Genomic DNA, 21,834 nt, shown 5'->3' on the forward strand with positions numbered 1-21,834 from the left:
GCAGCTCCTTCTAGCAAGGGCTATCTTTCAATTGAGACATTGAACTAAGATCTTGACTGTTTTTTGCTCAGTCAGAAATACCACGGCACTGTTCTATTCACAGCAGCAGAGGCTAACCCTGGGGTCCTGGCTACATCCCAGTCTAGACTCAGACTAGCTATATAAATACCCCCTCTAGTGAATCACCTCAGAACTTATCACTGTATTTGCTGAGACAGTTGATTGACTGCACAGAAGGTCCTGCATGTCAGTGGGTATATGGGATCCTTGATGATGAACAGTACTGTGTAAATGCAAAATATAAAGTAGGATAAATAGTGCAGTGGTAGCAGTAAATAACACACTACAGTCATTTACTATCGAAGCGCGTTAGACAAGTCACAATGACTACAGGATTAAATCTGTCACTTACAATTGTGTTATTAATTATTTGCATTGTTACAATTAAATCAAAATTTAAGGAAAAACAAGGGGGCACCCGGATTTGAACCGGGGACCTCTTGATCTGCAGTCAAATGCTCTACCACTGAGCTATACCCCCATACGTTTCCGGTGCTTGGAAATACAAACTAAACTCTGACACATCCGGGTTTTTTCGCGATAAATCGGATGTTTTTATTTTTTGCAACTTCATAATTTGTTTGAAGAACATGGCAACAATTTGTAAATGCTGTTTCGCATCTTAATATATCATCCATTGTGCTGTAGATCAATACATTATTTCATATATACATATATGTGGAAATGAGTGTTATCTGAACCCAAATCTCAAATAACGCTTAAAAATAAACATGTATTTATACATATAAAATGTGATTTCTATGTATTTGTAATTATCACACGCAACGTACACTGAGAATCAAGCCTGCAGAGCTAAAATGTTATATGTATTACCGCTAGATGTCAATATAACCTAAGTATTGATGCTATGGATAAGGAGGAGATCATGGTTATACAGTGACTTTATATTTGGTACACTAAAAATAAAACTATTCTCAGGTCTAAATTAAAAGATACCAATAAATATATATGATGGGCAGTTTATGCTTGCTATTTGTCATGCGATTTACATTTTAGTGTTAGTTGCAATGGAGCCGATTTCAGTTAATTGCAATTGACCCGTTGGTGTTTGTTTGTTATCTACTGTTGTTGTTTACCCAAGACGTCAGGCGGTCGAATTGATTAAAATATTGTTTATAATCTTGATCCCGCTTAATGAATTGGCCTCTGACCTGTTTATTATGAGGACATTTTGGGCCAATATTGCGGACCAATTATAAATTAAACGCATATTTTGACATACATGTTGACTGGTTGTATGGATGATGTTATTAATATTAAATGAAGATGCTTTTTCATAGTAAAAAGTGTTCTTCAGTTAAAGGGTGAGGAACCAATATAACCGTTTTTTGTTTCAGATCATGGAGTTTGAGGTGAAATACCTAACCCGGATCCCAAAGATGCAAAGTTTTTCAGTTGACAACTTCTTACATAATATTCCTGATCACCTATTGTACAATTAATTGGGTTTCTGTTCACTGTTAACAGATCAAAAGATACTGATTTGTTTTCCCCTTAAAATTGTGCCTTTTATTAATATACAGACAGGCAGACATATAAAAAGAAAAACATGTAGGATGTATATATATACAGTAGGCCTATATATAACATTGATGTATGTGTAACATACAAATATAAGAACTCTCTTTAATATACATTATCCCAGTATTTACAGTTGATTTACAAATTAAATAAAGGTTGATTAGGTGGGTGGGGTCTTTCTTCATGCTGATGGAATTTGACATTTCCAGCTCTCTGCTTCAGGGCGGTAAACAAACTCTTTCCTTTCAAAAGAAGAAAAAAAAGGAATATATATATATATATATATATATATATATATATATATATATATATATATATATATATATATATATATATATATATATATTAGCTTGTGGATTGTAATGTCATTTTCACCACTCAAAATTAAAATTACATATTAGTGTAACAGTATGAAATTAATTATTATCTTGGGGATTACTTATATACAATGATATTACAAAACTATAAACATCCTAATTTTAATTTCTGTGTTTAAAGCTCTAGCCTGTTGCAAAGATTGTGGTGGCTAAGATTTCTGATTTTTTTTTAATTGATCCTAATCCAAGATCAAAGCAAATTTGTCAAGTACAATAAAAACATTATAATCAGCTAGCAGCTGCGTCCACCAATTGCAGTACCAATTAATTCAGAAAAACTGTAAAAGATCCAAAATAGGAAGGTGAGTTGGATATTTATCACGTTCATGTTTTTATCAAATTAAAAATCCAACTGGCAAGCTTTGACATGTATTCTTTTCCATTTATATTAAACATTAAGTTTTATTAGGGTATCAGGAAATGTGTATAGTTCAGAGAGAGACCTTATACTGTATTACTAAGAACATATCTTGACATAGATATCCAGCTGACCAGATACTGGGCATTCACTGCACTATAAATATAATTGGTTTTGTTTACAAACCATTATTTCATAGCTATCCTGAGATTAATCAAATCTCTGTGGGTGGAGGAGGAGGCTGGAGACAACAGATGCATGCACATAATCTTAAATACCACTTCTAAAAGGCAAGCTAATGCGTTTGTTGCTAAGACTGGTGTATTTGTGCACAGTGTAACAGTACTCACTCTCTCCGGGATCTTTCGGCCCCATTGCGGCACAACAGTCCCTCGTCACACGGGCAGATCTGGTTGATGCTGAATGCCAGGCCACCGTCTGGTACAAAGCAGCTATCTCCAAGCATCAGGCGCCGTTTGCAGATCATCTCTCCATGGTGCCGTGCGCAGCACATCGAACCACCGCAGTCCCGGTCTACCTTACACCGAGCACCTATACAAGGGGAACACAGTATCTCAGTAATATTCCTAAATGCCCACTCCATAGCTATCTCCCTTACTAGACAATATGCCAAAAATTAATAGTGATCAGTTAGACAGTAAGAGAGTTCCTCATATAGATCTGTTTTGTTACTCCCTTGTTTATGTTTGAATTCACCAGTTTTATTGATTTGTCATTGCCAATAGCCTTGTCACCTAAGCAAGACAGTATTGTGTCAGTTTTTTTAATTGTGTCAATAGCATTATTAATGAAAAAATAAATACCAAAAACAAAACAACAACACACACAACAGGGTTATAACTGGAATTTTCTCTCCTCAAGCACAGTTCCAAAGAAAATAAGTAAGGAGTAAATTTTTTGGTGTGTCCCTCTGAGTAACTCCAGTTTCTCACTGCCTTTAATAAGAACAGTTTGGACATTTGTTTTTTTTCTATACAACACAGAGAAAGACTTATCAGTACTTTAAAACTACTGCTACATTGTATTTTTGTCTCTCCTACGAAGGTGGCTACTAGCTTGTCTGTGAGATTTCTTTCAGAGTCTCATGTCAAGGTGAAGAGGGCTGCAATGAAGTAAGCTTAAGTGGTTACCTTCATGGCCCTCAGGAATGCTGCGATGGCACTTCCCAAACATACAGCTCAGGCCGCGCACACACTGGGCATCCCTCCTGCAGTACTGGCCTGCGTGCTTCAGTGGGACACACAGGCCAAAGTGGCGATCACAAGAAAACCCCCTCCCACAGGTCCGGTCATGATCACATACCATCTAAAAGAAACACGTTTGCCTGGTCAATTCACAGCACCAAAAATAATAATTTGATATAGGTGGTTGACAATGTAATTGTCAAAACGATTTAGAAACAAAACACCTCCTTAGTGTAGAAAACAAAGAACAGTCGCATACAAAACTGTCAGTGATGCAATGAAGCTTGAAGCATTGCAGCAAATAAACCATTTAACTGAGAGCCATCAAAAAGGCATAATAGGAAAGGATGCTGGCCATCGGGACCATGCTGGCAAATAAACCATTAAGCTCAGAAGCACCAAATCTGTGCTGTTATGCTAATGCATGATGCTTATGGTTGGCAGACTAATTTGGAGCATACTAGTACAGATAACCTTAACTTCCTTTGGCATACAGAGGAGTATTTGTAGCTGCTATGCTTCAATTTGCCTCAAGACAAAACAAATAACATTGTTAATTGGTTACTCCCTGGGTGAGTAGGATATACAAACAGCCTCTTGCACTTCACCAAACATCAACATTTCACTGCCATCAACAGGCTGTTTGTATTTTGTAATGTTTGTAGGAGTGATATATACATTTATATACATTCAGAAGAGCCTCTTTTAAAAATGCTTCTTAAGATGCTTTTTAAACAGGAATATTCAAGAGCTTTGAAAGTAAATCTTTAAAGTAGGTGCATATCAGTGCATGTACTGTTACTGTTGGTCTAAACATGAAGTAAGCTTTGATAGAAAATCAGACTCAATCAGGTATAAGGCAGTTGACACAATACATCTATGATAAGCTGAAAGGCTACATATTTAGGCAAAATAAAATGGCCAATGAAAGGCAGACAGACTCACCATAGAGCTCCTGGCACCCGTGGGGGGAGTTGTGTCCCGTGGGACGAGGGGTCCTTCTCCTGGGGGACTGTATGGGATTGACAGCATCCAGGCCCAGATGTGGCCCGTAACACATGGCAAAGACAGGCAGAGAGCTGCCAGGTAGATGGGCCTCCTTGAAACTCCGCTCATTTCCAAACCTTGGAAGCAAATCTTCAGCAGGATGAGGAGAGAAAAAGAGAGAGCGAGAGAGGGGGTGGCACTGATGGACTACTATCTACTATGAGAAAGTGAAAGGAAGAATGGCAGAGCAAATGTATGTGGCTGTCTAAAAGAAAGAGACAGTCGATCGAGAGAGAGAGAGAGATTGAAAGTAGGGGGAGAGCAAAGGGCAGATTCAGAATGCAGTCCTGTCTTGAGCTGAAGGAAGATGGCCTCCTCTCACACAGCACAGCAGTTTTTGTCTGGCAGACTCTGCAGCCCTATTTTATATAGACAGTGCTGTCCTTGCTCTATCCCATTACAGTGTTTGTCTAAGCCATGGGGTAGGAGGAGACAATTAGTAGTTAATGGATTAGCTTAATTGCCTGCACCACCTCCTGGAATTGATGAGCTAAATTATCAGCAGGGGCCAGGTTGTGTGTGTTTATGGGGGGGTCGGCAACATGCGGACAACTGGGCACACAATGGGCAGACATGGACCACATGGGTTTATCCCAATGGGGCTGCTGGTAAACAAACAGGGTTAAGTAATAGTTTGGACAAAGCAGACAACAGTTGCCTCCTTATGTCTGCCAGACCATGGTCTGTGCTGTTGACCCTGGCCCCTCCAAAAAATAAACAACCTAAGACCTCAAGCTGGGAGCAATTTGCAAAAGTGCCCTTCTTCAGGCTTGCATTTTCATTAAATGCAATTAACAGTGATAGTAATTAGTTTCCTGTGAATGCATGAGAGCAATGCCGTCCTGGGGCTTGTCCGTGTAGTGAAAGCAGACAAATTCAAACCTTGGGATTTGTTCTTTCAGACGAAGAAGTTAGACGAACAATGGATATTTGTGACAGTTCTCCCCCACATACCTTTTTGTCTGAATTGATTCTGTTTAGTTAAAAGAAACAAATGTGTTATTTTTCTTTCTGTTAATTTCTCCCTTTAACATTTATAATTTGGCAGTGGTTTATGTTTTTAATAACAAATCAAATTTCAACTCCTATCTGTATAAAAATTTATATGAAATGAGTTTATTAAAATGCATGAATGAACATGCAAATGTTTAGAAGATTATATGTAGTATATATATATATGTGTGTGTGTGTGTGTGTGTGTGTGTGTGTGTGTGTGTATAGTGTACATGTATATGTAGTGTCCCAAAAATGTATACACTCTTTATTCACTTATATATTGAATCATAATGCATGAATGAGGGCAAATTAATACAGTACACAGTTTAAGGGCTGAAATGTCCACCAGCAGCATCAATGCCCACAATTGGGCACATGTTTTATAAATGTTCAAAGTGCATCACTCTTGTGATATATATTTGTATGAATGATTGTGTGCATACTTCCTTAGCTTTGGAAATATAGGTAATTTCAGTTGCATTCCATTGAAATTGACACAGAAAATATATACATCAGTTGTTTTATTTAGATGTGCACCAGTCTCTAGGGAGTGGGGGTGAAAGATTACAGCAGCAGCATAGAAACGATGTCCTCCATTGAGGAGGCTCCTGGCTTTGTCAGCACTGTTCTTATCTTTTCTCCTATCAGCCTTCTGTCAGCTCTCCTGTGATACTTACTCACCTCACCCTGCTCTTGTTTAATTAAAACAAAATAGTGCTCAAAGGACAAGAGAATCGTGGGCAGTAAAACACCAGGCCTGTGTCAGAGGCAAGGCTTCTTCTATTACTGTTATCTGAAAACATTTTCATCTCACATTACTTTGAACGTTAGTGACAGGCAAGTGCAACATGAGGTAATTTGGAGTCTCTGAATTAGGAGGCTCTGGTTTCCCCGTGTGCAGGAGCTACATTTGATAGAGCAAACACACTAAATAACAGAGTGTCAATATAATAGCACCTTTTTATGAAGTTAGATGAACCCCAGTCATCTGTAAATACTTCAGGGCCTGTTCTCTTGTGAATTATACATGCTAATACACCGCTTACTGCTTACATTCAGTGTCAAATAACTATTATTGTAACATTTCCTGTTTTATGTTTTTGAAATAATCTTCTATTTTTAAATTAACTAACCAGTTTAGCAACAATAACTTCTGAAGAGACCTCAAAAGAGATGTAACCAATTTGGGAGCACAGTGGCAAAAGATGTGAAAAGTAAATAAGTAAAGTGTTTAGTAAGTACAGGCTACACGAAAAGGACCACACCTAAGTATATTTTTACATATCAAGATTCTTACTTTCTGCAAAATAGTTATATATTGATTGAACAACACCCATGAATAAGCACCACACTCACATAGCAGATTAAAATAGACACCAAAATATAAGAAACGCCAACCTCAATAAAGACTTGTTCATTTTTGTTCCCCACCAAAGCTCAGATAAAGGTAACGTGAATTTAACCTACATGTACTTTGTTTAAAATAGTTACAAACTGACATATAATATCAACTCCAAGCTCTCAAGCAACAGGTTTACTATAATAAAGATAGTGCCTGTCATTGCACATACAAACAGTAGTAGATACTGTTTCACTTTTTTACTTTACTTTTACTTCACTTTTTGATCTTGTGACTTTTAAAAACCATTATACTTATAATTTATAACACTAATATATGTTTGATTACTTGTTTACATATATGACAGACACATGAGAACTTAAGATGCAAATCAGCTGTAAATATTTAAATACCTTAAAATAATAAATCGTAATCTGTATGTGTGTCTAGTTTAATAGATTTTTTCCACTTCTTTCTCATCCAGTCCAAATGTGCTGTTATGCACATGCTATACCAGACACATGACATACATTTAATGAACATTTGTTCTTGAAATATACAATTTGTGTTGTATATAGAATTGCTGCTTTTTGTTTTCAGAATTGCAATAAGTGAAAAGCCAGAACAGGATCAACCTGGAATCCAAAATACACAGCCTTGTTAATTTCTAATGAAGAACTGGCCAGTATAGTTAATGTTCTCGTGTATAATACTTTTAATTTGATAAAATGCAGAAACAAAGTTGTTGCTGAACCAGACTGCAGCAGGTGTTCCTCGACACCCTTAATGAAAAAATTTGACTGACTTTTGTTTTGCTGGTAAAGTACATATAGTACGTGCAATTAAAAAGCAGGAACAAATACAAAAAAAACAGGAAGAAATTGGTTGATTCCCACAGCCAGTTTTAGGGTGTTCAAATTTATTTCACCTTTAAATTCCCATAAAACTACACAGGGGGTCCATTTTACTGTTGCCCAATGTTGTTCAGCCAAAAAGAATGCACTCTGAGTTATGAAATACAGGACGCTTCATGGTAATTTCCTCTTCTACAGTGCTGCAAAACAATTAGATTTTATTAGGTATTTATTTACATATTATTTTTTATTTTTATTAGGAACACTTTGAAACCGTGGTAAAATAATAAATTGAAGCTGCTTTGTTTTTCGTAACTGCGGAATGAGGGGGGTGTTAGAAGACTGAAAGAAATTAGATATTGGCATAAAATTTACTCTGTAACCTTTTTTATTTGTTTTAAAGTTTCATTACTTGACATATTTATATTTATTGATATTCCTTGAGGACTTATCAAGCTGTCTACTCATCCTTTATCTCCCCCACATCAGCCTCATCCAAGCCAGGGTTCCAGATATGGACGTCAGAAACAGAAGCAACAGCCAGCAGTCTTAATTCTTGTGAGTAATCTCTTTCTTAGACATGGTAACATTTTTCGCCTATTGGCAGAGACCAATGGATTTCAATTCTAATTAGACTGTAATGTTTAGTGTTTTTTTTTTACTTTTTGCAGGAGGTATTAACATAAGGCTATGGTACTTCAGATTGGCTCATGAAATAGACCTTCTTTACGAGGTGAGCAAAATATTGCTTTATCCAGAAAATAAGGTATAGGCTTAATTTCACAGACTTGTAACCTGGCTTTCGAAAGCTGGATCAGTTAAAGAGTGAGGATGTTCTTTAAATTTATAAGAAAACTGAAGCCCAAACTCATTAAATCAATCAGTACATTCACTAAAATGAACATCTTCATCTGAAAGAACCTGCATGACATAATTATCTGCAATATGAGCACATTTACTCAAACCTGGTCTTGCTCATAAGTAAACATTGTACAAAACTTTGGAAAATTGTACCCCTAATTGCTTGGTTTTTGTTTTGCATGGTACAAATCAAGCCAACACTAACAATAGCCCAATGCTGAGAATTGTCAGCTACAGGATGTCTATTTCTGTCATATTACACCAAATGAGAAGCGTCCGACAATGGAAATGGTAACAAGAAATATTTGAATACCACAGTGTTTCTAAGGGATTTTTATTGCTTACTATGAGTTGTTCTGTAACAATGCCAAACATAAATTCTTCACTTTGGCTACATATGTGCATCCCTTCCATTACTGAATAAAATGAAAACAGCCTCAGTGATAAAAAAGAGACTTAAAAAATAGAGACTAAGTAGAATGCTTAGAGACTTAGTGTTGTGGAACAAAACAACATTCATTTTAGCATGTTATACTAAAGATGTAATGTGAATCGAGGAAGTAAAACCAGCCGCAAAGTTTGCAAGCGTATTTCTGATGATCAGTTGAAATTGAACCTAGTAGTAAACAGTAAATGCAGTATTCAAGTTCATTTGAAAAATAATATTTCTGTAAAAATAAACAAATTCATATATTTTTTTATATACAGTATGAATGTGTTATGTTAAAGGTTTATAAAATGTGGTTGGTTGGTTGGTGGATGGTGTGTATTGTGAGTATCCCTGATATCCTTGTAAATGAGGTGATAGGTCCTCAGGGCTTGTCCTAAGATGAAGGTTATATGAATAAATAAAGAGACATTTGAATAAGCAGATGAATGGGGTGTCAGTGTGAGTAAGGCTGAACAGTGTCTGGAACTGACAGGGTAGCTTACCTTGGCAGCACCCACTACCGCAGAGTGGAGCTGACACCTAGGCACAATGCACATTTGCAACCAGCTCTCGGTGTGCTTAGCCCTGCAGATGCAGTAAGGATGTCTCAATATGTTTGTTGAGGTTTGCATTTATAAGGGAGGACACTGACACAAGCTGAGATCTTCTTCATGCAGTAGCTGGTATGTTATTGATCCTAAAACCTCATTAGGCCCTTTTCTTGAAGTGAATTGATCTCCACACAGCAGAGCAAAGCAGAACAGTTGGAAAAAGTTGTGTTTTATGTGTGTACTACAGATAATCCAAAAACAATTATGTAATATGCTGTGAGCAAAGAAATAACATTTTGCTTAGCTGTTCCCATTAAATTAAAATTAAAAAAAGTAGCTCATTGCTCTCCATTGAGAAGGTGACAATCTTAATGAGGACCCTTTATGCCCATGTTTGTTAATTAGGCTCAATGCAATTAAACTGGAGTGGATAACATCTCTAAATCCCCTCCTCAACCATTCACTGCTGAGTGCGTGTTGTGTGTGCGCTGCTAATGCAAGGCCTGTCGAATATTGTTCTCAGAGTATAAGCAAGCAGCTCTGCCATTGTCTGCTTGGCCTCTACCTGGCTTCATTTGAGATTCAATTAAACCTTTTATCAATTAAGATCACACTGCAGATAACAAGTGACAAAGATAGAGAAAGAAAGAGATTGAAATGTTCTGGTCGGCTGATAGAAGCCCCCCACCCTCCCCAACACACACACCCCACATGATGGCTCCTGTTCTGATTTCCTTATTAAAGCAGTGTCCCAGAAAATAGGTTATTTGGGACTTCAAATTTCAAATTACACGCCCTGAGACCATGTTTTTCACCCTGTCGTTATAGCCAGGCTCTGAGGTGCTCATCATAAAGGTTGTCCTTGTGCATGTTAGTGTTCCACTGCCTTACTGTCCTCTCTGATTGCACCGCCGCTAGGGAACATTAATTTATAATTGGAAAATAACATATGTGGCATTATATCTTCATGAATGAGTCATTAATTTCTTTTTTTTCCCCAGAAACACATCTAAATACACAGCACCACCCATTCTGTCTTGTTAAGTGTTATACAACTTGGCATTAATGCTCATGTTCATTTAATAGAAGTACAGTGCACCAGCATTTTCGTAGAGTTAGGCCTGATCAGATTGCTATACTGATGGCTATACTGAGGCCCACTGTTCTGCTTTTCTACCACAAACTGTAGGGCTGTCTCTATCCATCTGCCTAGCTGCCTGGCATTGTCTTTTCTGTGTCGGCCTATCTGGATCTGTGTATCCCTGTATCTGCTCTTGAGTTCCAGCAGTCCTGGATAGAGGTGGACGAAAGACTAAATGTCCAGGTGAAGAGCTGCACAACATCAAATCATTTGAAATGAAGATGGTACACTGCCTGGTGCTGAAGATGTGTTTGCTTTTGTTGGTCAGTGTTCTGGGGAATTGGAGGAGGCACTGCGAGTGTATTCTGAATGTGTTTGCTATGTTGTTCCCAGTGCCAGTCTCCCCAGTCTCTGGCTGTGGCCTGTAATGAGCTGCAAATGGACGGTTGTTTGCAGAAAGGTTCTCACAGATGTTATCAGGCATTGGGACTGCAGGCACACAAAGGAATTACAACCCGTTTGACAACTGCCTCATGCCTATTACCACAGCTCTCTCCACTCAATCCCATTAGAGAGTCAGGGCCCATGCTGCTTGGGTTAATCAGTGTTAAGAGTGCTTCTTAATGAGTTTGTCTTTAAATGAGTGGTTTTGGTTTTATGAAGGCAGGCACTGGGGAGTTGTAGAAGCAATCAGAACCTAAATTAATAACAGTGAAAAGTAGATCAGTTACCGAATGAGTGCTTGGAATGGTTCGGCTGGTCAAATAAATTGGGTGTTTTTATGTAGTGTGTAAGCTATATATTTCACCAGTATATATGACATCATTCATATTTAAGCATTTGTTGTTCTTTTTTATTCATTACATATTTTGATTGGTATTATATTTAAAATGTAAGTTATACACTACACAGAAATCTGCCATTTCAAATCAAACAGAAACCACTTCTTGGCCCAGCTTTGTGTACATAAAGCTGAGTGTGTCAGTTGCTGTTTAGCTAAAGAATGGAGTCTCAAGCTTTTTCATTTTCATTACTGCTCACACTGAGTTCAGACAATGATGGTCCCCTGTGGCCTCAGTGATGTTACCTCTTTACACTATATAACCTGGGGTGAATTAAAGTAGATTTCCTTTCTTTTATGACAGATCTTGGGTGAGTTTTACCTGCACAGCATCTAGTATTCCTAAACACTTTGATGAAGTTCATTCCACCTGTGAAAATGAAAACAGAAGGTGGGCCACTGCCAGGGATTCTCTATGAACTGCTCAACACCATCTGTTGGCGTTGAATTAAACGTTGGTGATCTGCATCAATGGTAATGAAACAAACAAAGGCAAGAGTCTTCATTGAGAGTGAGTGAGAAGTAGGGAAGTAGTTTGATTTACCTGAATTAATTCAGTTTGCTTGATCTATCTATCAATATCTTATTTAGGTGTATCTGTATGCCCATCATTTTGCCTGTGTGTCTATAATCTTTGTATAAGAATGCACACTAAAAATATGCACGTCTTATTTCAAATTCACTTCCAGTATCATTGACGAAATCCAGTTTTTGAAGAGTTCCCCTTGTTCTCTGCAGTGGTTATTAACTGTGTGCAGATCTAACTGCGTCGTTAATTTATTTTGTTTACAGTTTAAAATAAAATCAAATTCAATTAAACAAAAACTTTTGAGGGGGCACCCGGATTTGAACCAGGGACCTCTTGATCTGCAGTCAAATGCTCTACCCCTGAGCTATACCCCCATTTGTGCAAAGGTTCTCCCTCCCAGCTCTTCTCATTGTATTGTGTTCACAGCTGGTCTATGCTGTTGTCAATGGATGCCCCTCCCAGGCCAGTCCCTATTGACCCATAGGACTGTTTGTCTTCTGCTCAGAGAAGGAAAACACTGGCGGCTCTGACAGTTTGATGAAGTATAATTAGAAAAGCTTATGAGGAAGAGCCTGGCTCGGTGAAGGGAAACCAGTCCCAGAAAGTGCAGTCTTTTTCCCCTCAAGCTGAATTGCAGGCCCAGCCCAGACCGGGGTAGCTGAATTCCTGCCAGAGCTACGCTTCCTTTACAAACATTGTCTCCTTGGTTGGATCTTCTTCCTGCCTGACTGACATTCGCTGCACTTCTATATGAGGGTTTTAAATGTGAATTAAATCAGTCATTTGCAGTTGTGTCAAATTCTTGTGTTAAAATAAAATGTGCTGCTATTTTGTGTTTGCATTTTCGTGAGGTAGCTTCTCTGTCACAGAACCTAAGGAAGAGTTTGGGCAACTATAGAGGGGATGAGAGAGAAGTTTAATTTGTCAGAGAGAGAGAGAGAGAGAGACAGAGAGACAGAGAGAGAGAGAGAGAGAGAGAGAGAGAGAGAGAATCAAGGCTCTTGTGGAGAGTTGCAGGTTTAAGGGAGGGTAAAAGAGGTGCGATGTACTAATGAGGAATGCACTGATACAGAGAGGAAATAAAATGTGGTGCTGTAACAGAGGGGAGACTGGTCTCTGAGACTGAGGACAAGTGTGGGTTTGATGAAAATTTGTTGCAAATTTGAAGAGAATGAGTTGAAGGCCAGTTTGGGCTTATACCCTTCCTTTGCAGGATGATAATATTGATTTAATTTAGTCCCAACCGGATTGGAAAATCAGGGTCAAAGCTAATAGAATCTAATAGTATCTCACAACCCGCTGAGCAGTTACAGATGGGATTTTCCTATTAAGACGTATTGTAATGATAATAGTAGCAATAAAAGGAATAATAATAGTGGAGCGAGAGGTTAGTTACACTGGATCTGAGTCAATATTTATCCAGCTGTGCTCTTGGTTAAGTGTTTGGAAAGCAGCATTGTCTTTTTCTGCAGCAGGGAGTTGCTTTATTATGTCAGAGAGAGGGGTCTGTTTAGGGAGTGTGGGTGGATCAGTGTGTCCACTCTCTTCATGCTCTGATGCTTTACTTCCACAGATAGCAATACAAAAACCTGACTTGTAAAACTTTTCCAGCAATGGGTCTCTGCTTTTCCTGACAGAAACGTGCAGTTGTTTCTGTTTGTCACTGCACCCAGTTGAATACATTTTCCAATAAACCCAATTGGATAGACTTTCAGCAAACTTTGGAAATATATAGTTGATCAATCACGTAAGTATAGTTTAATAGACAATCTCTATAAAACTAAACGAATCACTGTGTGTCTGTACCTAATGTGTTTATACCTAATGCCATATGTAAAAAAATATTTTTAACTAATTTACTGTTGTTGACTAAGCAGTCTGATTGTTTTATGTGACACTTCCCCATTTAAGAAAAACAGGTGGTAACTTAGCTTAAGCTTAACTCAGTACACTTTTCAATTTTAATGTGGCTCTTACATGTGTGTCATAATAGTTTAATTTTGGGAAAGTCAAGTAACAATTACATCAAAAACAACAGATGAGAATTATGAATACCATGCATAATAACTATGAAACAAATAAGGAATGCAAGATGAAAGAACAGATGAGGCCCGCACCAGTGATGCATAGCTCCTGTAACTCAATACAGGTTTTAAAGGTTGAGGGGATGGCAAATTGATTTTAATGTTTAATGTTGCTGCACAAAACAACGCTATATATTGGTTAATCAATAATTAGTAGATTATTTAAATTATCACTGATAATTGTTCATTTGGGCCTGGTGGGTCTCCCAAAATAGCTGAAAAAAAAAGTTATGCAGTTATGCCCAGCTGGTAATTTATAATATTAGGCCTAGGCCAAAACTAAAGTTTGTTATTGCAATTTATAAATTTGAACCCTACTGCATTTTCATTTACAGGTAGTAGAAAGTGGATTCTAACAACAAATTAAATTATGATATGGTACAGGCTTGTACTATACAATTTGCAGTTAGGCCAAAGTTTTGATTTGGTCTAGGCCTTGGTCTGTTTAAATTGCTAGGACCAAAAGTAAGAATGTTCCTCTGGACTCCTATAGTGCATCTGTAACTCCACTAGGGGGCAGGAGGGGAATCTGGCAGAGTTGTGACACAGATGCAGAGAGGAGAGCTCTGAAATTGAGGTCACCTGATATTTCGAGTTTCAAAATAGTTCAGTACATCCCTGGGGAAAGATAGGTTAGTTTTGCTTGTTATCTGTGTTAAATCTGTAACAGGGAGTTTGAGAGGGACAGTAAAGAGCTTAGTGTGCATAAGTGTTGCCACTGCTATAACTTACAAAAATTGTCACATTTTACAAGAATGGGCACCAATTCTTAATGGATTGATATATGATTACCACAGGAATAACACATTAATTCCATATGCACATCCAAATTCTGCCGTTAATCACATACATAACAGGGTTAGAGACAGGGTTAAGGCTTATACATGTGATCAACATCAGAACTCAGTGGAAGAGCATGAGGCATTCATAAGTAATTCCTGAGGGATTTGTACATGCTCGACATGCCTGACAATGGATAAAAAAGCTTTCTGGGAAAAATAAACTCTGCTAAATTAACGTTAGCTAAGGTAACGTGCCTTGACAGTGAGATGATGAGGCCTTGGAGTTAATTGTGGGTTTCAGCTGTGTAGCTATAACCAATGAAAACCAAGAACTGACTTTTGTTTGGTAAATAAGTAGTTTTTGCTCATTTATGGGCATGCAAGCTATTCTCTGGGTTGCATAATAGTTAATACATGTATATGTATAAATGTAATGTTAAGAGGGATGCTGAACTTAGAATTAGGGAGCCAACAATAAACAGGACATATATTTCCCGGGACAGTAGCCTTAAAAAAAGAGAGAACAATCCTGGCCAACTCAGTATGGGTGGCAAAGCTATGTGCAGATGAAGGACAACTTATTCTTCATTATAAATTGTTCTGTAGGTTATATCTGGGTGTCTTCCAGGTCTCTTGTTTTCTTCAAAACTTTCCTGTGGCAGATCTGACTGAGTTTGTCACAATTAATGTACCAGGGGAATTGCAATCAGTGTGTGGAAGTTAGGTCTCCTTTACAACAGACGTTTTAATACATGTGCTGATAATTTTTTTATTTGCCTGTCAACATACTTAAACTTTTCCATTTGGACTATGCATGCTGTTTATTTCTGGTCGCTATTTTTATTCCGTGAAATACTCCAAAATGCAGTGAACAGCTGTGCTTTCCCCCCATGTAATTGTGTGCATCCTGGTTTGGCATTTGCATTTACTCTCCAGAGCACCCTAAATTGTTGGAGTAAATGGGGCGAGGAGCCTTTCCTTCATTGGTCTTTGTCAATCATATTTGGCCAGGCAATGCAGTTTGTGAAAAGTGTACAGAAACACCAATCCCCTGTGCTTTCCTTTGCCCACTTAGTAACTTATATTGACTCTACTATGGCTCTTCCTCGTCTAAGACAAGGAAAAGGGGTTGTGTTGTTGTTGTCCCCTTTACTGCTTTCATGTGTGAGATGCATAATTTGGGACAGAAATCTATATAGATAGCAAAAAACAGGGGACGGGGATTACTTACCCTAATTGTGAGGGCCACACATCCCTCTTTCCCAGTTCGACTCCAGAGGCCACTATCTACCGAATTCTGAACAGCATCCCAGACATTCCATTCCTCACCACCATGTGCAAATGTTCCAGCATCCCCTGTCTCTCATTGGCCCAGCCATTCCAGCCATTTACAACTGCCTTCCTCTGATCCTTATATATATCCCTTTGCTCTGCTACCCATTGTGAAGTCTTATTTTGCCTGTATTGACCTCATTGAGCATTTGGCCTTGTACTGATGCACTGTGTTCCTGACCATTGCTAGTCCCTTTCATTACTGACCTTTGGATTTCCTTTGTAAGCCTTGATTGCACTTTACCCTTTTAGTCTGGTTCCTGGACAAGGATTATTGGACTGCCCCTCTATATTTATTTGCTTTCTCACCCTGCACTTGGATTCATCACTCCTGACTGCAGAGCCACCTTACACTAAATGGGTGTAGGATTAACTATAATTTATATTGTATATTCATAGAGTTCATGAAACCAGAGAAAGGTAAAACAATTACAGTAATCTGAGCCTGACTGGGGTGTTAAACAATATGCTTTGGGCCTACTGTCTGAGAATACACTTAGTCATCTTTACCTAATACACCTAATTTGCCAGTTCACAGCCACATTTGACTAGACAGCCAGAGTGGACGTGAAACTGCAATCTCTAGCTTGCAGCACTCCTCCTACAGTCACTGTGGGACAGATAAGCGCTTGGGTTTTATAGTTGTAATTGTTTCCTTAAAGGTGAACTCAGGTGGCGGTCCAGAGAAACGGATTCCCCATTCCTTCTTTAGCCACAAACTGGGTAACATTGTCCACTCGGGGCAAAGGTGAAGAACCCACAATGTCCGAGGATACCTGCTGATCCTCAGCCTTCTCTAGGTTCATAGCACTGAAGAAGGTAAGGACACCTTTTCTAATGGGGGTTAAAGAATGATCAGTGTGCTGCTTTCTGATGCTTAGATCACTTTCACCCCAGTTATTGAATGATGTTACATGATTTTGTCAAAGGCTGAAACCAGATGTAGAATCTCGATTATCCAGCCCAACATTTATTTAAAGGAATAAAAAGAAAATTAAAAAGAAGCAGCAGCACAGATGTTTTCTGGCCCGAGATGGGGGGTGGGGGGTGGGTGTTGTGTACTGCTACACTGTCAGGTTCCATCTTAAGACAGCTCTTCAAATTTTTTTATTTTTTTATTTTCCTTTTTTTCTGTTTTGGCTTGGCTCCTACCATTCCACATGGCTTGAATAAACTTTGTCTCCTAAACAAATCTGCCTGTCAGAGGTCTTGCCGTCATGTTTCATCAGAAAACATGGCATAGTGTTCCTGATGTTAACAAAAAATACTAATACAAAAAATATCTACAATTTCTTTAAGGACTTTGGAACAAAACGTGCAGTTTATTTAGATGAAGAAGTATTCTAGGTGAATCAATACCCAGGTATTCAGAGGAAACATGCCTAGAATTAGGTCGCTGCTTCAGCTCTCTCAGTCAACCATGTCTCAATCTAGTGCAACATCGTGATGCCAGGCAGTGTGTTTGGGTTGACAGGTAATTCCAGGGGGAGACTGGGATGAAAAAACGGCCCTGGCCTCAGTCTGGGTACCAACAAAGTGTGGTCCGGGGGACGGAGTGTTGGCGATGTGTGGTCCGGGAATCCACACGAGGCAACCGGCCCACATGGGAATCGACTGGCCCACCGAACTAAAAAATGGAATGGACCTATTTGCCTATGGGTAATTCTCTTGTCAGCCTGCTTGAACTGCCTGAAGCGATCTGTCCCACTATTTGTTACAATCCGCTGACACCCTATTAGCTGCTTTATTTTCTTTGTCATGAGACAGTTGAGAAAGCTGTACTGTTTTAATAATCTCTCGTCTCCCCCTGTCACTTCCCAGGGATCAAGTTCACTGAACCATCACTGCACTTGGGAGTTGGTAGGAAGGTGCCTAAACTGCCTCACAGCATTTCTTGCTCTCTCTTTTGTACTTTAATGTTTGCATCCTTAATCCTACTCAGATCCTTTTCACACACTTGTCATGAAGTTTCTATGTCACTGTCACAATCCCTTGGCCATGCTGCAGAAGGGGCAGCAGCAGCTGAGATTTTTTTGGACAGATGTGACCAAACAATAATGTGTTGTACAACAGAAGAGAAGATGACACACCATTGGGTCTATCAAGCTCCTTTCAGCTTTTCTGAGCAGTCTTGTGATATCAGCACAGTTCGGTGATTTTCTCCATTCACCCTTTACTCTGTGTGAAGACATGTATCCTATTCTATCCATCATTTGCTTATGTTTCAGGTGCTTTAGTTGAAATGCAGAAAGGAATTTTGATTGGCAAGCAGTTTTCTCCACGTGGGGAATTTCCCTACATTCAGCTTATCACACATTACTTACTCATACATCCTAGGAATGCTCCTCAGGAACAGATCCCTTGCAATCAAGCACACATTTTACACAAGAACATTAATCAAAGCACAGGTACCAAAAAAGGCCTCTCCGTTACAGGGCATTGGAAGAAGTCCACACATTTTCAGAGTTACTCTTAAATCTGACAGCCTGCTATAGAACAGACCTCTTTCACTGGTATTGTGTTTGGGCTTGAAGTAAGAGAGCAATAAACACCATGCTGAAGTCAGTTTCCTTCAAACTTGAGTAGAGGTCTAACATAAAGCTGATGTAATTGAGTCCTTCCCAGCTGACCCCATTTTTGAAAAACATGCAGTTAAAGGGAGATAGTTAAGAACAAGACATGCACTTAGTGACTTACCCACGCGTTTAACACGCAAACACACACGCACATGTTCCATAATCTTCTTCCCGGATACCACAGCTCAGTTGCCAATACAAACGTCACCTTCGCCCTTTCTTCTTATTTTTATGTCTTTGTTTCTTTCCTTGTTTTTTTAATTGGAAGTGCTCAGATGTTTAGTTTTTCTGTTAAAGATTTAGCCGCACTGTGCCTAAACATGTTTTCAATCGGAGCGAGTGAGTCAAGCAAGATCTCAGAGACTGTGGTGAAAGCTGTAATGGGAAGCAGCCCCATTGTTTCTTTGCCAGGTTAATGTGAGGCTTGAGTGTGGGAAGTAATGCAGGGCCAGGATAGCACACCTGTTACCTTGCTCTTTTCATTACAAAAATAAATTAAAAAACAAAAAAACTGCAACCCCTGACACATTCTTATACTGTCTACCAAAACTATATCATATATTATATGCTTTAAAGACTGAATAGGGACAGTCAGGCTGAAATTATTGAAAGCAGCAAGCTACAAAACCAAGACAAGGAAAACAGTGATAGCTCGTTAAAATCACTGATCAGCTTTTAACACTTCAGTTTGGTTTTCTTTTGAGTCATCAAAAAAAAGAACTGACAAAAACTGGGCGTGCAAAGCTTTGTCTCAGTTTTAATGTGTGTAAATATTGAATGGATCTTAGTTTTTCAATCTCGTTTTCATGCCAAGTAATAATATTTTGAGCAGTTTCAAAAATCAAATCAAAAGATGTACCTATTTATTTACAGTGTCTAATCAAATATTTTTTTCTGCATACATTTCTGCATTATTATATCTATGCATGGATATTTTGTACAATTCAGAAACTTATTTTTCAAAATCCATTCTCTTTCACTTACATTAATTGGAGGCAAAAAGCAGTGGATTCCTGTGACTTTTGATGTGGAAGATACAGCTGTACCAGCTGTTTTGCAAAGAACCCCGAGAGATCCATGGCTGGCTTGTTTGTTCCTTCACATCTCCTTCTGTAACAGAAGGCCCTCTTATCTTTATTCCTGTGCTTAATTTAGTCTTGTGTTCTCTGATCCTGGTTTCATTGTTTAATTTTAAGCAGTTTGTGTAGAAGCATATTTATAAGCTTTTTATTCTTATATTAGTTGTATCAACTGGATTGTGTAGAATCAGTAGTTCCCAAACACCACTGCATTACCATATTTCATCCTGCAAGCTCTCAAATCCGCGTACAAGAAAATCCATTAAAATATAGAAAATAATTGAAAATACCTCAAGTGTTTTTTATTGGAATGGATTTTTTATTGGTAATTACATTTTTCTTCCTTTGTATGAATGTATGTGTGTGTGTTTTATATGCAGACAAGTACTGTATTGTTCATATTATGGCGGACCACAATACTAATACCACAAAGAGTCAATCTACAGTGTGACAAAATGTGTGAACCACCGGTCTATACCAGGACAAATCAATATAAATACCTAAATCCTTTTCAGAACTTGATTCTCTGCATGCAGTTCATATTTATAAGGACATTAATTTAGTACTTTAAAGTCTGATTGTTTTTGTAAATCCCGAGTTACATTTTGCACACCAACTTGTATAAGGCCTGGTATGGTGATTTAAGAAAATACTGTCATCTCTGTCTTCCTTAACAGTTAACAATGAAAAACAAAAGTAAGAGAGTTTCATAATTATTATTAAAAAAACAACTTAATTTAATGGAGTTTTAAAACAGACTAGAATGATTTTCAGGGGTGACGGGTGTTAAGCTAGTAGCATTATTAGAAGTTATGCAAATTAAACCATCTGTTACTCCAAACTGCATTTCTACTGAGATGACCCAGTGTCCAAGTAAGAATTGAAACAGTTTCATAGTTTAAAGAGACACACGACTGATCCATTGCATAGGGTGCTCCTCTGCTACAAGGCCATTTTCATTTTGTGCTCACTTTCCTTTTCTTTAGGTAAAGTGCCAAAAGATAAAAGTGAAACTGACTAAATACACCAATGAGTAAAATTAGTTTACTTTAGTCTTCAGTCCAGCTGGGTTGCCTACTGGCACAGGAGGAGTTGGGAGATGTACTGAAAAAATTGAGTCGGATTTGTAAATTGAAGTCCAAACTTTGGTTTCTAGTGGAAAAAAAAAACACTCAATGTAAAGTGAAAGGCATTAGTAACACTTGAAGACATCTAGGAAGGAGATTGCATCTGATCTATTGTTCTGCTGATGGGGGGGCTGTTTGTGGAAAAATCTAAGCTTCTGGGGATTTTAAAAGGTCACAAATAACTGCATCAGATTTCATCAAGTACGTCTTTGGTTTTACAAACAGCCACAATGGCATTGCCTTTGTGCTGTGCATGCTTGTATGCGTGTGTGTGTGTGTGTGAGAGAGAGAGAGAGAGAGAGAGAGAGAGTGTTTGTGTGTGTGAGAGAGAGAGTGCATGTGTTTATGTGTGTGTTATGGAATCGTTGTACTGCCTATGTTAAAATGTTTCATGATTTTAATACAGGTATGGGTATACTTTGAGAAAGGCATTTTTGTATTTTCCAAATTTTCTAAGACTATTTAAGATCCTGGATTCATACAGAAATAATTCTGCATGTTAATAATAATTCTGCAGATTATGATCATAAACAATAGCACAGCCCTATCTTCCACACCCTCCCAGCTGCCAGAATCTTCGGCTTCAGTTCCTCTGCTATCTTTAATTGGACAGATTTGATTGCTTTTTTTTTCTCCCATATTCTCTGTTGTCAGAAATCCTCTGCAGAGGCTTTTTTGAGCATCGTGCATTACTTGTCAAATCGACCATCTGCCCAAAGCTTCCTTTGGTTCTTTCCTTATAGTTTTTAGTTTATTTTGTATTTTTTGTGTAGTATGCATTTG

The 21,834-nt window shown here is 38.3% G+C and overlaps 1 long non-coding RNA gene and 2 other non-coding genes across 3 annotated transcripts; all 3 read right to left on the reverse strand.

The window, feature by feature from the left end:
- Nucleotides 1-469: 469 nt before the first annotated feature.
- trnac-gca (transfer RNA cysteine (anticodon GCA)) lies at nt 470-541 on the reverse strand. The gene has a single exon. It is a non-coding gene; the product is annotated as a tRNA-Cys (tRNA).
- Nucleotides 542-1,663: 1,122 nt separating this feature from the next.
- LOC136747274 (uncharacterized) lies at nt 1,664-3,654 on the reverse strand. The gene is made up of 3 exons (XR_010816466.1): nt 3,489-3,654; nt 2,688-2,889; nt 1,664-1,844 (listed from the first exon to the last, which is right to left on the reverse strand). It is a non-coding gene; the product is annotated as an uncharacterized LOC136747274 (long non-coding RNA).
- Nucleotides 3,655-12,373: 8,719 nt separating this feature from the next.
- Nucleotides 12,374-12,445, reverse strand: trnac-gca (transfer RNA cysteine (anticodon GCA)). The gene has a single exon. It is a non-coding gene; the product is annotated as a tRNA-Cys (tRNA).
- Nucleotides 12,446-21,834: the final 9,389 nt, after the last annotated feature.

This window comes from Amia ocellicauda, chromosome 3 (genome assembly GCF_036373705.1).
Source record: "Amia ocellicauda isolate fAmiCal2 chromosome 3, fAmiCal2.hap1, whole genome shotgun sequence".
Classification (NCBI taxonomy): domain Eukaryota; kingdom Metazoa; phylum Chordata; class Actinopteri; order Amiiformes; family Amiidae; genus Amia; species Amia ocellicauda.